This window comes from Pan paniscus, chromosome 2 (genome assembly GCF_029289425.2).
Source record: "Pan paniscus chromosome 2, NHGRI_mPanPan1-v2.0_pri, whole genome shotgun sequence".
NCBI classification, from domain to species: Eukaryota; Metazoa; Chordata; class Mammalia; order Primates; family Hominidae; genus Pan; species Pan paniscus.
Window position 1 is genome coordinate 147495962 of NC_085926.1, and position 14753 is coordinate 147510714.

The following is a 14753-nucleotide window of genomic DNA, read 5'->3' on the forward strand; positions in this document are numbered from 1 at the left end:
ACAAGGAGCTTCAAAGCACATGCATAATTAAGACATCTGTCTTTTTAGAAAATCACTTTGGCCACAGCATGAGAGTGGATCAGAGGAGAGTAAGACCAGCTACCAGGTAGGAGACCAGTTAGAAGACTATTGCAGGAGCACAAGCAAAGGATGATGGTGACCTACACTAGAAAACATAGACAAGGGAGCAGGTTATGGAGGAAATGTGTGAGGCGGGACTGAGAGAACTTGGAGGACTGGATGTGATAGGTGAGGAAGAAATAATGGGTGAGGCAGTAATTTGAGCAATGTGGTTACTGAGTTCCATAACAACGGAGAAGGAGCAAGTTTGAGAGTGAGATAATGAATTTGCTTTGGACATGTTGCCTTTGAGGTGACTGTGGCGCATGCAAGTAGATGTGTTTAATGGGCAAAAGAATAGGGTATCCAGCACTCAAAAGAAAGATTTGTGCTAGAGATTTAGACTAGGGACTTATCACCATACAGTTGCTGAAATATTTTCTCTAGTTACTAAAATGTGGTCCCGAGTTACAGACTCCCTCAAGCCCCAGCCACTCCATGAAGCTGCTTTCTTACCACTAGTTAACATTCTGAAGTCCTCTCCTGAATCTAATATCCTGTCCAATACCACTGAGATACTGGAGAAACAAGAGAACACAGCTATAAAGACAAACAGGTACTGTCACAGGTGGCATACTGCTATGGTGTGAATGTCTGTGTCCCCACCAAATTCATATGTTGAAATATAACCTCCCAACATGGGGCCTTTGGAAGGTAGTTAGATCATGGGGGCAGAGCCCTCATGGAATGGGATTAAGGCCCTCATGAAAGAGGCCAGAGAGAGCTTGTTTATCCCCTCTACCATATGATGACTCGGGTAGAAGGCATGATCTATGAGGAATAGGCCCTCATAAGACACCACATCTGCTGGTGTCTTGATCTTGTACTTCCTAGCTACCAGAACTGTGAGAAATAAATGTTTGTTGTTTCCTGAGCCACCTAGTTTATGGTATTTTTGTTATAGTAGCCTGGACAGACTGAGAAACATACTAATTATTTCATGCATATGTATTTTCCTGTCCCATTCCGCTTTAAGCGTTTCAGGTCAAAAATGTGTCTGCTATATGCCCTGGGTTTCTCTAAGGCAGTCTTGGTTTCAAACATTCTGGCCCTATGCATTCTTTTATCATTAAAATTTCTAAGAAATCCCAACATTTCCTCAAATAGTAACTGACCAAATCTAGTCAGTAAACATTATAATATATAGGTCATGAAACACTGAGGTCTACAAAAGATACACAAAACTGTGGGGTGAGGAAACATCAGTATTTCTCACTAAATTACACGAATAATAGCTTATATTGATAAAGCTTCTTTTGTGAGGGGTGGGTAAAATACCACTTATAGGCTCATTCAAACCAAGTGCTGAGAATAGAGTGATGGGCAATACACACTCCGCCTTCATCCAGCTTCTTGTCAGATAATGACATAAACAATTACAGTTGCTCAGAAGAAGTAAGGATGCTAACAGGGGAAACTTCAGTCCACAGAAAACTCAGGGAAAGCTTCCATAAAGAGAAGACCTTTTAAGTTGAGACTTACCAGGAATTAACTAGATGATAAAGTCAGAGAAGGAAGAGATTCCAAAGGGCGGCAAATGTGTGTGTGAAAGACCTGAAGTCAGATTTAACTTTATTCAAAAAGAACTGCGAGGCATCCACTCTGACTAGAAGCAGAGCAAAGCCGGGGTGGCCTGGAGGGGAGTGATACACAGTGAATGCTTTCGCTATTGTTGGACTATTGGTTACGGTTATAATACTACTATTACAATGGTATTTTTTTATTTGTAAAGCCCAACAATGCCACCCTCATAAAAGCAGACAAAACTCATGATATCAAGGCAAAGCCATGACGCAATTTTAACAGATATTACTATTTTCAGTTGCTTTTACTTTTTGAAATATTCATCTTTTTTAGTATTCATTGAATAAATGCATGTGAAATCTTTTTTTATAAGGAGAAATGTGTAACATAAATATAAATCCACTAATGCTACTTAGAAGACTGATAGCACGGGTTAACTTCAGTGACCTTTGAGAATTTGACATAGTTCTTTTCTTTTCTTTTTTTTTTTTTTTTTGAGACAAGAGTTTCACTCTGTTGCCCAGGTTGGAGTGCAGTAGCGTGATATCGGCTCACTGCAACCTCCACCTCCTGGATTCACGTCATTCTCCTGCCTCAGCCTCCTGAGTAGCTGGGACTACAGGCACACGCCGCAATGCCCGGGTAATTTTTTGTATTTTTAGTAGAGACAGGGTTTCACCATGTTAGCCAGGAGGGTCTCGATCTCCTCACCTCGTGATCCGCCCGCCTCGGCCTCCCAAAGTGCTGGGATTACAGGTGTGAGCCACTGCACCCAGCCTTGACATAGTGATTTTCTAAAGAACTTACTGAATTGATCTTCCCTAAAGTTTTAAATTGATTGAAGTACTTTCCAAATTAACTAATATAACTAAAACGATAGAATTCATTCTTTGTCAGTGAGGAATCAGAGTTCTCTTCAATGATTAACAACTTTAGGCGACTGCAAAAGTCAACAAAGACCTGTGTGACTGTAAAATTTCCTCTGGTAATTCAAAAACATTACTCAGAGATTTCCCAAGAGATAACTGAAACAAAAAAAGAAAAATAAGTAATGAATAAGTACACCTCCTCTGAAAAGTACGAATAAAACCATCTACCTAGCATCTTCAACAGGAGATTCCATTAGAATGCAAGTTTCGTGAGGGCAAATAGTTTAGTCTTCAAGGCCTAAGCCAGTGCCTTGAAGTACATGGTAGGTACTCAAGAACTATTTGTTACATGAATGAATAAATAAATGAATAACTAAAGTAACTGCAAAAATCAATATCTGATATTGTTGAATTCTGAGTATATTTATTCATATACATTTATTATTTTTAATAAAAATAGTGTAAATGCCTAATTGCCCATTATATTGTTTTTATAACTTCAAGAAAGACTGCACAAAATAGAAAAAAATTTTATTTAGAATACTAATATGTACATTTTTGTATTGTAACTACCCTACCATCTGTTTCACACACATGCACACACACAAATGTGCACACACACACAACCACCATCACCAGAGCCTGCACAGTTAGCACATATTAGTTTCTCAACAAATATCTAAATTTTTTTTTTTTTTTTTGAGATGGAGTCTTGCTCTGTCACCCAGGATGGAGTGCAGTGGCACGATCTTGGCTCACTGCAACCTCCATCTCCTGGGTTCAAGCCATTTTCCTGCCTCAGCCTCCCAAGTAGCTAGGACGACAGACATGTGCCACCACGTCTGGCTAATTTTTTTGTATTTTTAGTAGAGACGGGGGTTTCACCATATTGGCCAGGCTGGTTTCGAACTCCTGACCTCAAGTGATCCGCCTGCCTTGGCCTCCCAAAGTGCTAGGATTACAGGTGTGAGCCACCACGCCAGGCCTAAATAATTTTTTAAAAGGTAAATTGCAATAATTATCAGACGAAGAACCAAAACACAAGTGATAAAGGGTCTAAAATGTTAAGATCAGTCAAGTGGCTCACGCACTATAATCTCAGCACTTTGGGAGGCCAAGGCAGGAGGACTGCTTGAGCCCAGGAGTTTGAGACCAGCCTGGGCAACATGGCAAAACCCTGTCTTTACAAAAGAAAAAAAATAGAAATAATACAAAAATTAGTGAGCTGTGGTGGCATGTGCCTGTAGTCCCAGCCACTCAGGAGGCTGAGGTGGGAAGATTGCTGGAGCCTTGGAGGTAGAGGTAGCAGTGAGCCCTGATCACACCATTGCCCTCCTGCCTGGGTAACAAAGTGAGACCTTGTCTCAAAAAAAACTAATTAATTAATTAAAATAAAATGTTAAGCTCTACATGAAGCCCTAGAAGTCCTCTAGTCCAACTTCATCATGTACCAGATGGGCAACCAAGGTCCAAAGTGCCATTCAGCTTTACACTAACAGGTCAAGGACAAGAACACTGGACTCCTCAAAGCCATCCAACTCCACCAGGAAATTTTCTTCACAAGTTTGGGTTAGCTAATCATAATCGGATTACCTACTAAAAGGTACAGAATGTGTAATGTGTTATCCACTACACCTCCCCACCTAAGAAATTATTGCGCTAATTCACCAGGATAGGGTCAGCAAACTATGCCCTGCACCCAAATCCTACCCACTACCTGTTTTTGTACAACAGGGAATCTAAGAATGGTTTTTACATTTTTAAATAATTGTAACAAATTAAAATAATACTATTTTGTGACATATGAAAATTCAAATTTTTGTGTCCATAAATACAGTTGTATTGGAACACAGCTACTCTCATTTGTTTCTAAAACTGTCTGTGGCTGCTCTCATACCACAACAGCAGAGCTGAAAATTTACAACAGGGACTTTATGGCCCATGAAGTCTAAACTATTTACCTCTAGCCCTTTACAGAAAATGTTTCTCGACCTTTGCACTAGGAGATAGCTAATGTGGCTTTAGTAAGTTTCACCTTCAAAAGAGCCAGGGTTGTCCCCACCAACTTGCAGTCACTCACATGCTATTTCCTCTTCTTTGATTACTGAAACTCCACAGCAAACTATTGTTTTTACCAGTCACCCAGAAAACGAAGATAAACGTTTCCACAGAGGAAATAATAACCTTCCTTTTCCAAGGTCCTCCTCTGCCTCACTTCCAGTGAAATTAAAAGCAATTCTTCATTCACAGGGGGTCTGTGTCATTTTCCCCAACAGAATTCAGAGGACAACATTAATTCACTTTTACAATGAAGGGCTCAGGCAGAAGAAAAGTAGCTAGTAGTGAGTTTATCCTAAGAAAAAAAGGAATGTTTAACATTTTCTGGAACGGAAAGCATTTTTGTTTTCCCTTGAGATGCTATTCTTTCTAACATCAAATGCAAACTGCCATTATATACTATACATCTTCTAAAAATTGAAAATCATAATATCCATACTTAAATTTTCAACTTTCGAGTTTTCCAATTACAAGCAAAGTACCAAATTCATACCTGCTCAGTGTTGCAAAATGATTTTAAAATGTAATGATGTTTTTGTTTGATTTTGTTTCATAGTATTTTCCTCTACCAATGTACAAAACACTCCCTTGTAACAAATAGACTAAGAAAATCGCATTCCCAGGGCCTTGGGAAATAACTTTAAGGGTGTCTCTGTTCACTTACATCATGAACCCAGCTGTTATGCTCCTAAAGTTACAAATGGCCACTCTTCGTTTTAATAGCAGATTTAAAGAAACCTAATGTTAGTTCAACACGGGTAAACAGTCTCTCACACAGTATAAATAAAGAATTCTTTGAGTTGTAAATAGTAGTTGCTCAAAGAAGTGGAAGGGTGGCTGAGGAAGACAGAGAAAAGATGCCTTCTCTCCTCTCTTTCTAGCAGGGCAGGCCAGGGAAAGGAGGCAGGACGCCAGAAGGCTGGAAGAGCTCAGCCATCCAGAAGGACAGCAGGGTTGCCAACTTCTGAAAGCAGCCACCATTCATTCACTGTTCACTCATTTGTCAAACATCAACTGAACACTCTCCTATTTATACAACATCCGGGGGACTCAAAAGAAGAAAACAGCCTGGACACTGCTGTTCATAAGAAGCCTTACTGTACAGGCACAGTGGCTCACACCTGTAATCCCAACACTTTGGGAGGCCAAGGTGGGAGGATCGCTTGAAGTCAGGAGTTTGAGACCAGCTTGGGCAGTGAACCAAGACCCCATCTGTACAAAAAAAAAAATTTTTTTTTAAATTAGCTGGGCATGGTGGTTCATATGCCTGTGATCCCAGCTACTCAGGAGGCTGAGGTGGGAAGATAAATTGACCCCAGGAATTCAAGGCTGCAGTAAGCTATGATTGCACCACTGCTCCAGCCTGGGTGACAGCAAGACCTCATCTTTAAAAATAAGAATAATAGTAAAAGTTTTTAAAAACTTTTTTTAAAAAAAAGAAGGCCACTAACATGCAGGTTAAGGCAAAATGTATGCAGAACCAAGAAAGCTGCGTAGCAAGACAATGACCCATGCCAGGGGTCAGCTAACTACAGCCTGCAGGCCAAGTCTAGCTAGCAGCTTGTTTCTGTGAATAAAGTTTTATTGGAATATGGCCACACTCACTTATCTATGTATTGTCTACAGATGCTTTCACATTACAATGGCACAGTTGAGTGGAAGCAACAGAGACCATGTGTCTGGCAAAGCCAAAAAACAATCTGGACTCTTTCAGAAAGTTTGCCTATCCCTGACATAGGCCAGAGAGGGATCAATCCAACTGGAGTAATCAGAGAAGACTATATGAAAGAACTGACATTTGGTCTGTTTTGATTACTCAACGTTTCAAAAGGCAGAAATGGGAAAATCATATTGTGAGGGGCAGAATGGCCAAGGCGAGATGAGTCTGAGCAATGAAAGGACTGAATTTGAATGGGGTACAGGATATGAGGTGGGGAGTTGTGGCAAAGTGGCTAATGATACCTACCCAGACTACATGGTTTAACAGTTAATAACATAGCTCCAGAGTGTTTGCTAGCTTACTGGAAATGTCATTCCCCTTTTCTCTAGCTTCCTTCACATTTATGGCTAATTCCATAGCTCACAAATATGTTTGTTCACTGATTGATTACTGTGATCAATCAAAAGTTTGCATGTCAGTTTAATTTCAAAAACACTTCTATTTACATTATTGCCTAAACTTACATTTAATCCTCAATCACATCAGACATTACTATTCCTACTTGACAAATGATAAAAACTGGGCAACTCACCTCATGTCCCATATGGCGTCAGGGGCAAGAGACTGGCTTAGAACCCTGGATTCTCCAACCCATCTCATGACCCACCTTAGGAAGACACTCATATTGGAAAGGTTACCACCTGGACTGTATTCTAGACCAGAAATTCTGATAATCAAACACCAAATAATCAAACAGGAATGCTTTTTTGGGGCATATCCTTGCTATACCTGAACTGTGGCCCGATAGTAGCTCAAAATCCACATCAAAGACCAAGTTCGAGGTACATCCATTTTATACTTAATGAAATCTGGTCAATTCACATAATTTTGTTACAATGGGCATTGGGTAAACATTCTCACGGATTAACTTAATCCATTATAGGAGGGGAAAAGAAAAAAAAAAACTCCACCTACCAGTATATACCTTGGCAGTTGGATCATCATTATTTTTCACTGGAAACCTAGAACCCTTAAGAGAAAGGTATCATTTGTAATTAATTTTCCTGTCCTTTGTACTTGTAAGTAAACAGTTAGGTGGTGTTCGGATGAGTCCCTTAAAAGCCCCTGTTGCCTGCCAATTAAGTAATAATATTTTCTTTTCAGGGAAGTGCCATAAAAGAGATTCTAACATCTTGGGTCACTGAGTATTTCCTATGCAGGAGGATATGAGGCTGCAACACTGAATTTTTCCACCAGCAGGATATTCAATGTGATGAGTAAATTAGCAATTAGCATGGAAAATAGGAGTTATTCTCAGCATTTGTCATATGAGAGATCAGAATTCCTGCACTCGTCACGTCTGTATAAATGGTTTCTTTAACCATGAACATCGTCTCCTCTTAACTCCCTCCCCATGTCACTCCACTCACAATCCACCTACACTGATACCTCAAAACATCTCTTCCTACACAATTTTTAATGTTTTATTCCTTTACCTGCTTGCTTTACACAAGCCTGTCTAGAGTCCTCTACAACTAAATTATTTCCATCATCGTTAACTTTAGAACATGGTTCCAATGCCAGTCTGAAAACCATTCTGAAATATCCAATAGCTCTTCTTCCAAAGTGCAGGTGGGTAGGCTGGCAGCAGAGCAGAGATGCCTTTTTATACTTTCAGGATCATAAGGGGAGGGACTACACTCTGCTAGTGTTTTGTCTTCCAGCATCCACCATCTCCTAGCCTTTCCCAACACCCACCTCTTAAAACCTGGGCAGTCTCAGAAGGCAAGACCAGGAAATGTAAAGGCACAGGACCAGACAGAATCATATATGAAAGCCTAACACAGCTTAGGGGACTGGCCTAGGAACTATGGCCAATTATCCTCTCTCTTGGCCTAATGAGATTATGTCATGAAGATGAGTACCACTCCCTACCATCAGTAATGAGAATGCAGAGGCAAGACCCAGGGACCAAGGAAAGGGTTAAAGACAAGCAGCAAGATGAAGGGTAAAAGCTTGCTGGTTCAGAAACATTATCTATCTCCCCCTGACATACTCATCTCAATACAGCCGATCTCCACTCCCGGCATCTCTTCTTTGATTTACTAACTTATATTCTCTTGTTACTTTTTTATTTTTATTTTTGGCAGGGTCTCACTCTGTTGCCCAGGGTGGAGTGCACTGGCACAATCTTGGCTCACTGCAGCCTCGACCCTCCCTGAGTTCAAGTGATCCTCCCACCTCAGCCTCCCAAGTAGTTGAAACTACAGGCGCATACCACCATACCCAACTAATTTTTTAATTTTTTGTAGAAATGAGGTCTCACTGTTGCCCAGGCTGGTCTCGAAATCTTGGACTCAAGCGACCTGCCTGCCTCCACCTTTCAAAGTGCTGGTATTAGTGGTGTGAGCCACTACGTCCAGCTAGGCTTTTGTTATTTTTCAACAATCAAATAATCCATGTTCATGGTGAAAGAAAATCCACACTCACGGTGAAAAAAAAAATTGTAAAATGCAGATAAACAAAAATGAGAGAGAGAGAAAGATGAATGGAAAAAAGAAAGAAGAGAAAATACATAACTTCCCTATCCATTACTAACACTTCAGTACTGGCTTCCAAATGTGTTCTTGCTTAAATGTCTTTTGAGGGGTCTTGCTTGAACTGCTTTCAAACATCAGATTTTACTTATATTTCATCTGGGAAAATCAGTTCCTCTGAGAGCTATTACTGACACACAGTCATGTGCAGCATGACTTTTGGGTCAAAAACAGACCGTACATTCAACAGTGGGCCCATAAGATCATGATGGAGCTAAATAACTCCTACTGCCTGGCAACATCGTAGCTGTGGAAATGTCGTGGCACAACACATTACCTTTCTCTATGTTTAGATACACAAATACTTACCATTGCATTTGTACCATTGTACCATTGAATACTTACAGTATTCAGTACAGTAACATACTGTACAGTTTTTGTAGCTTAGGAGCAATAGGCTATGCATATAGCCTATATGTGTAGTAGACTATACATTCTATGATGTTCACACAATGATGAAAACATCTAATGATGCCCTTCTCAGAACATACCCACATCAAGCAGTACTGACTGTACTTTTCAAAGGCAATAGCACTGATGAATAAGAATTTCTTTTCATGTAGTGTAACATAAATGTTTGATTCTACATCTTCCTCCAAAATCATTAAGGCTCTTTTGACCTAAGAAGTCTCTTACAAACAATATGAACATCTTTCAAAAGGAGACATCAGAACGATAGCTTAGGGTGAGCATGATGGCTCACGCCTGTAATCCCAGTACTTTGGGAAGCCGAGGTGAGTGGATCACTTGAGGTCAGGAGTTCGAGACCAGCCTGGCCAACATGGTGAAACCCTGTCTCTACTAATAATACAAAAATTAGCCGGGCATGGTGGCATGCACCTGTAGTTCCAGATACTCGGGAGGCTGAGGCAGGAGAATCGCTTGAACCAGGGAGGTGGAGTTTACAGTGAGCTGAGATGGCGTCATTGTACTCCAGCCTGGGAGACAAGAGCAAAACTGTCTCAAAAAAAAAAAGATAGCTTAGGTGATGGTTACAGGGGGGTACATTATACTACTCTACTAGTATTGAGGTATGTTTTAAATCTTCCATTAGAAAAAAGTGTTTTGCATATGCACCTAAGTGCTAATCTATGTGCAGACCAGCATGTGGCATGCTCCTTAAATGAAATAAACAATACTGAACTTTCAAAATGCCACTCTTAAAGATTTGCAGACATGTCCTAATTTGGTTGCAGAAATACCTATAATTCAGCTCTGAAAATTGCATTCAAAACACTGGTTTCTACCATTTTTTAATAAGGATTTCTTCTTTGGTCACTGATTTATCAGACTCTTAAAAACTCTCTATACACAAAATTATATGCTCTCCAGAATTTGCTTTAAAATAATTTAGGTAGCAGTTAACCCTTACAAATTTAAAACATTTCTAAAAGAGGAAGGGGATCAATGAATAAGAATGGCAGAATGTGGACGATTGCTGAAGTGGAGGGATGGTAGGTACATGGGAAATTATCATACTGTTCTCTTATGGATATTTGAATATTTCCATAATACAAAGTTTTAAAAAAATCATTGTGAATATATATTGCTCCAATTACGAATCAGTATTTCATACCCAGTGCACAAATAATTAAGCTCTATTGGAATGGCTACTTACTACGTGCCCGGCACTATTTCTAGCACTTGATACTCATCAATTCCTTGAGACATGCCTGTTCAGTTGGTATTATTGGTCTCATTTGATATCTGAGGAAACAGATCGAAAGAAACAACCCACTTGGCCAAGGACTCAAGGCAAGTGAGATGGAGGAGGGGTAGCGGCCACACCACAGAGGTGTCTGCCACATATATTGTTTGGTCCCTTTATAAATATTATTGTACGTGAGCATGTCTGTTTCATTGTCACTTGCAGTATTTTAGTGCATCCTGTTTTTCTAGAAAAATGAATCAGCCTCTCTCTGTTTATCCAAGATAACAAAACAAAAAAAAATGGCCTGAGAACAATATTGGTCTGATGGAGGCCATCCTGACTGAAACAGGAAACGTCCCTGAGTCAATATCCTCAGTGAGAGACATCCCTTCATAAAACAAACCAGGAATATTCCAACAAGGTTCAAATAAGCATAAACATCCACAGAGTTCAGTGGAAGCTACACTGCACTCAGCCACCGGCATTTTTTACTGCCTGTGGGCTTTTCCTGTCTCATCGCAGACTCAATTCTCAAATTCTGTTCCCTCAAATGTCTCAGGCTTTAAAGCTTCCATAAGATCTCATTTTTCCCCTTAATTGAGAATGTCCGCTTCCCACCCTTTCTTTCTGCCTATCAAAATTTGACCCTATCTTTAACAATTCAGTTCAGGGAACACCCTTCTCTGTAATCCCATGTAATGAAATCCCCTGGCTAGAACTACGTATTTCTTCCTCTGTACTTTCCTAATAAAATGGCTGTCCTCTCTCTCTCTTTTTTTTTTTTTTTCCGAGGTGGAGTTTCACTCTTGTTGCCCAGGCTGGAGTGCAATGGCATGATCTCGGCTCACCGCAACCTCTGCCTCCCAGGTTCAAGCAATTCTCCTGCCTCAGCCTCCTGAGTAGCTGGGATTACAGGCACGTGCCACCACGCCTGGCTAATTTTGTATTTTTAGTAGAGACAAGGTTTCTCCATGTTGGTCAGGCTGGTCTCGAACTCCCAACCTCAGGTGATCTGCCCGCCTCAGCCTCCCAAAGTGCTGGGATTACAGGCATGAGCCATTGCACCTGGCCTGCTGTCCTCTCTTTTAATAAATTTCTTTCATTCTGCCAGTTATTATGAGAAGTCATTTTCAGATTTCTTTCTAAAACTGAACCTAAGTTATTTAGGACAAAGGCCATGTACTTATTCATTACTACATCCCGCAGTCCCAGCACAAACTAGAAGCTTAAAGTGGAAGAAAAAGTAAGAAGGAGGGAGGGAGGGAGTAAATGTTGCTTTATGTGCATAGGCCAGAGAGTCTAATAAGGGGGTTAGGTTCTAAAGTCACTAAGAAAAAGCGAAACTAATGTAGAAAAAAAATGTCCCTGAAAATCTCCTAACTGCATATTAAGTTTATGTGCTATTTTTAGACATGCTATCTCTTAATTAAAACCAGCACACCCAGTTTTACCTCCCGCTTTGGAACAGATAGCTGAGAAGATAGCTGGTTTCCATTTAGGAGCCACCTTGTGCCATGACAAGGTGGTCACAATTTGAGGGTCTCCTGGGGACCATGATGAGCAGAAGGAAAAATGAACTTTCATCTCATCTCACTCTCACTCCAGGGCAATTGGAATGGAGCAGTGTGCAATCCATCTTCTCTTTCCTTCTGTCCCCATCTCTCTCCAGGCTTATGTAGTAGCATGTGGGTAAGTCAATGCACACACAGTGTGTGTGCTTTGCTGTGCTTCTTCAAGTTCAAAACCACTAGAGGCTTATGGCTTTCCACGGATTAGCCACTTTTCATTATTTCTAACTGGCCTCATTCTAACAAAGGATTTGGAACCTTTTAAAATTCCATAAATCAGGCCAGGCGCAGTGGCTCATGCCTATAATCCCAGCACTTTGGGATGCCAAGGCAGGGGGATTACCTGAGGTCACAAGTTCGAGACCAGTCTGGCCAACATGGTGAAATCCCATCTTCACTAAAAATATGAAAATTAGCTGGGCATGGTGGTACATGCCTGTAGTCCCAGCTACTTGGGAGGCTGAGGCAGGACAATCACTTGAACCCGGGAGGTGGAGGTTAACAGTGAGCAGGGATTGCATCACTGCACCCCAGCCTGGGAAACAGAGCAAAACTCTGTCTCAAAATAAAGTAAAATAAAATAAAGTTCCATAAATCATACCAATATTCAGAGTCCAATATTATTCATGGACTCTGAAAAATCCCTCCTATGGATACAAAAATAAAATGCAGAATATTCCACCATTGGCTAAAAGAAAACAATGTTATTATAGTACATGCACACAGAAAAATCTGGAAGGATGTATACCAAAGCAAACAGTAGATATGCAAATGATAGACTATGGGAGATTTTCCCCCCTTAATTAACAAAGAACTATCATTACTTTTGAAATAACTTTTAAGGGTTACTTTTTAAAGGCTACTGTCAATTTCTTAGGGATGGACTGAAACAAGAGATTCCAAAGATAAAGCCTGTGCTCTTTGCAGGCATGTCCTCTCAGAAGAGCGTCTGAGAATAAGACATTCGAAGGACTGAAGAACAGTACGAAGGACTCCTTGAGCCAACAAGCTGCCTGCCCAGGCTGGCTACAAGCCTGGGGCTACAATGTCTTGCAGCCAACATACATCCGGGCATGCTGGTGGGGTCAGCAGACACTGAGGCGCTGGTACCAAGCTTGAGGTAAGGAGAACAACATCTCTCGAGCATCCATCTGTGCTGGTCTTGGTGCCAGCGATCCAACATGTATTTATCTCTAATCCTGACAACACCACCCAAGGCAGGCAAGAGGCTAGAGAGCTTACCCAATGTCACACAGCCAGCGTTTGAAGCTCAGTAAGCCAAGCTCCAGAAACTGTTTAACAATCTAATAGCTATGAAAAAGATGTGGTCCCCACATATCTAAAGCTTACAGACAAATGCAGAAAAAGAGAGAGAGAAGGATGTAATGTCAGATGTGAAAAAATATCATCGAAGAATAAGTACAGGGGTTTTGAGGAGTATATAGGAGAAAACCCTTAAAATAGGCAGAGTCGACACTTGAACACAGCTCTATTTAGACATAAAGTCTCTGTGCCTTGCATTATAATAGGCTGCCTCTCCACGCTGCAGGAGCCTGGAAAGGTAAAGGAAGCTCCAACTGAGAGGGCAGTGACACGACAAGTACAAACCTGTCCCCTCTTCTCCTCCCCCCTCCCCACCACCTCCTGGGCTTCTGAAAGAATCAGTGCAGGAGCCAACATCTCCTTCAACCCATTGACGTCTGTGAGATACCCAGAGACGTTCAACCCAGAGATATCCAGGCTGCTTGCCAAACAAGGAAATCCAAGATAAACGTGCCATTCTGTCATGACCTTATCCTGCTGAGAGACAGACAGAAACAATGGCAGAGAGGAATAGCCTTGCATGTTTTCATGGCACCTTTCAGAAAGAGATGAAATTCACCATCAGTCACACCTCTTGGAGGTTGTACCATTTAGCTGATAAGAAACAGCCAGAGAGGCAGGGAGTATGGACACTCCTGAAGGCAATCCTATGAGGAGCCCCCTGAAACTTCTTGAAGAAGAAAAATAGCACTGTTCCCCTCCCCTTCCAACTCTTCACACTGACAGGAGTTTCTACGGGGCAGTGTTTGTCAGTAGTATTATTAAAAAAGGAACCAGGCCAGATTAGTGACTCACACCTGTAATCACAACACTTTGAGACGCCAAGGTGAGAGGATTGCTTGAGGCCAGGAGTTCAAGACCAGCCTGGGCAACATAGTGAAATCCTATCTCTACCAAAAGAATTTAAAAATTAGCCAGGCATAGTAGCATGCTCCTGCAGTCCCAGCTACTCAGGAGGCTGAGGCGGGAGTATCACTTGAGCCTAGGAGTTCCAGGTTACAGTAAGCTATGATCACACCACTGTATTCCAGCCTGGGTGACAGAGTAAGATCCTGTCACCAAAAACAAACAAACAAACAGTTATATAGCACTGGTTGATGATTTCTTCAATCTCCACACTCTGTTTATTTTTATTAGAGCACAACAAAGGTAATTTTGTTCAAGCCTACTACTTTAGGTTTAGGCTTGAACTGACTGCCAAGGGACACAGTTTACCTTTCTTGCCCAAAAATGTGGTGGCCCCAGTAATATTGCCTTCTTGGGTTGCTGGTTAATCCTCGCACAGGCTGAAACTGGAGATCATATTATATCAATGGTCTCGTTCTCTCAGGATCTCACAGATCGATTTCTAAATTTTGTTTTCCAAATTGGTGGTCCATTAGA

General features: G+C 41.1%; 1 protein-coding gene across 1 annotated transcript in view; it reads right to left on the reverse strand.

Moving 5' to 3' along the window:
- Positions 1-14753, reverse strand: part of WWTR1 (WW domain containing transcription regulator 1) — a 140973-nt gene that overhangs the window by 88186 nt on the left and 38034 nt on the right. The gene's annotated exons all lie outside the window — the stretch shown is intronic.